At 34.5% G+C, this 2,870-nt stretch overlaps 1 long non-coding RNA gene across 1 annotated transcript; it reads right to left on the bottom strand.

Annotated features, from left to right (window-relative positions):
• Positions 1-539: 539 nt before the first annotated feature.
• Positions 540-1,940, bottom strand: LOC122139092. Its single transcript, XR_006155987.1, has 3 exons — positions 1,427-1,940; positions 933-993; positions 540-600 (listed from the first exon to the last, which is right to left on the bottom strand). It is a non-coding gene; the product is annotated as an uncharacterized LOC122139092 (long non-coding RNA).
• Positions 1,941-2,870: the final 930 nt, after the last annotated feature.

A 2,870-nucleotide genomic window follows, 5' to 3' on the forward strand; every position in this document is an offset into this window, starting at 1 on the left:
TACTCGCATAGAAACATCAATCCAAAAGCAGAAGCTCAACCAAAAATAACCAACGCTTGAGAACAAACCTCTTCGGAAGTTTTAAACGTGCTGTGTAACACACACGAATGAACCTCATTCTCCGCAATAAACTTCTACACATTTGAGCTTCCGGAAGAGGTTTGTTCTTGCACGTCATCCAGGTCCGGTTGAGCTTCTATATGTTTGCTGATCAATGTTTATATGTGAATAAAAGCCTAAATTAAATCAGTTCATCATATAAAGCGATAGAGTCTCTTCAGAAAATTTGGTCTAAAGAGCTCAATTCATATGGATTAGTTTTACGATCTCTTTATGAACTTTATAACACAAAGTTGCAATTGTGCTGCTGTCTATGAAGGGACAGAATGCTGTCAGATTTTATCAATAAGATCTTCATTTGTGTTCTGAAGATGAATGAAGGTTTTACAGGTGTGGAACAACATGAAGGTGAGTAATTAATGACATGATTTTCATTTTTGGCTGAACTAACCCTTTAAGATCATTACTTAATACAACTTACCACGTGAAAAAGTAGACTAAAACCCAAGCATGGGATGCTGTTTATTGCTCTTGTAAAACCTGTAAAATAAAAATTATATATATAAAAAATCATTTTTACATAAATTTGCAGTGTTCTCATCTTTACCTGTCCAGAGAAATCACCTACAGAATGCTCAGCAGCAGTCGCCTGAATGAAATGGCTAAAATTATAACTGAAACAATCTAGTAAAATAACTATCAATTGTATGAAATCAGAAAATTACATTATACATTTTCTAATTTGGTTATCAAAACATTAGGTATGTCCAAGCACACACTAATAAAACACTTTAAACTTTCCTTTATTTTATTACAGTTATAATGAGCTAATTTTCTAAACCTATTTAAGAAAATTTCTTGATACAACTTACCATGTGAAAAAGTAGACTAAAACCCAAGCATGTGATGCGGTTAATTAAACTCTTGTAAAACCTGTAAAATAAAAAAAATATATATAGAAAAAAAAAACATGAGATGTAGGGCATTCAATTAAACGATGACTGTGTTATTATTTCCAAATAATGTTTAGTGTCGCTACATAAACATTTCTGAAGAAAACAGGCCATCCTGCTCTACCGATGAAACCGAAGCTGATTAATGTGCAACATGCATTATAACTGAAATCAACAGAAAATGTGAATGCTGCCCCGGAAGACAAATTTCAAGCATTATATTTCACACAAGCAAAGATTAATTTGTGTCTTTAAATCATGCTTTAAATACATCTCATTTAATTACAGCAACTGTAACAATAATTACAACAGACAACACAGTGATAAGTTTAAAGTATAAATATCACGTTTAAGATCATAACTATAAAGCATTATGGTTTTGAACACGTAACAGGAGTGAGGGAATGACTTACAGTCACAGTATTTATCATCGCGTGCATCCGCTTGACCATCGTCACGTGACATGGGCCTAGCGCGCATGTGCTCTATACTGTATTCCACACCGCCTGGTTGCTTGTTGATTTACATCAAGCATATAATTGTATTTACATTGACATCATTGTTTGTTAATTTGTTTTTACATTAATTGGCAGTGTTCTCGTCTTTACTCGTACAGAAACATCACCTACAGCACGCTCAACAGTCGCCCGAATGAAATACCCATCTAAATTATACGTTAACTGAAACAATCTAGCAAAATAACGCTTACAGCATGAGTTAGAACGAAGCGACTACCGCATTAATGTTTAATTATGTACATACATGCAGGCGTTTATATCGATTTACTATGTTTCATCGAGTATGAACATGTGACTAAGAGTAGTTCAGATATTCCAATAAGCGGTCAAATATCCGCTTAATGTCGAATTCTGACTGATTTAAATACGTTTTTACTCTCTATTCGCACAATGCAAACAAAGATGATAAACGACTTTTGAACTTACCGATTCTACAGCATTCCCATAGACTGGACTCCACCACGTTGATGGCGCCCGCGGTAACTGAAGAGGTCACGTGGAGTTCCTGTCATCAGCGCATGCGCAAAAGTAGTAGTTTGACTCAAATCATTCTTTTTCGTTGTTTCGACAGAAATTAATTGAGCTCTTTTAAGGTTGTATGGATTTAGTTCAGGCTGATTTAAAATAATTGTGTACATCCCTTAAAGTGATTAATTTTATTTGTTTCAAAATGCTCTATTTATTTTGATCTAACAACACCCAGATTTCATTTTTTTGAGTGTTATAATTGTGTACATCCCTTAAACTTGTTATTTTTATTTGTTTCAAAATTGGGCTTCAGACAGCTGTTCTCAAATTACTCAGCCTTGTACGTAGTTCAGGCTGTTTACCTGGACCCAAGGACTTATTACCCCAATTCACAAGAGTGGAGACAAATTGGAACCTAATAATTTCAGAGGCATTTGTGTGAGGAGTAATCTGGGGCATAGCAGTATTTTAAACAATAGAATAGTAAACTTCCTTAACGAACACAGTGTCCTGAGCCCTAGTCAGATTGGCTTTCTTCCTAAATATACAACTACTGACCACATTTATACCCTACACACCCTAATCAATAAACACGTCAAACCGACTAAATACGGAAAATATTTGCATGCCTTGTCGATTTAAAAAAAGCATTTGATTTTATTTGGCATGACGAATTATATTACACACATTTACAAGTTGATGTAGGGGGTAAAGTTTATGCCATTATTAAATCAGTGTATTCAAACAACAAATGTGCAATATGAATTAGCAATAAACATACAGAATTCTTCACCCAGAAAAGAGGAGTGCTTCAGGGCTGTATCCTGAGTCCAACACTGTTTAACATTTACATTAATGTATTAGCGGTGCA

The sequence above is a fragment of the Cyprinus carpio genome, chromosome B12, assembly GCF_018340385.1.
Source record: "Cyprinus carpio isolate SPL01 chromosome B12, ASM1834038v1, whole genome shotgun sequence".
Taxonomy (NCBI): domain Eukaryota; kingdom Metazoa; phylum Chordata; class Actinopteri; order Cypriniformes; family Cyprinidae; genus Cyprinus; species Cyprinus carpio.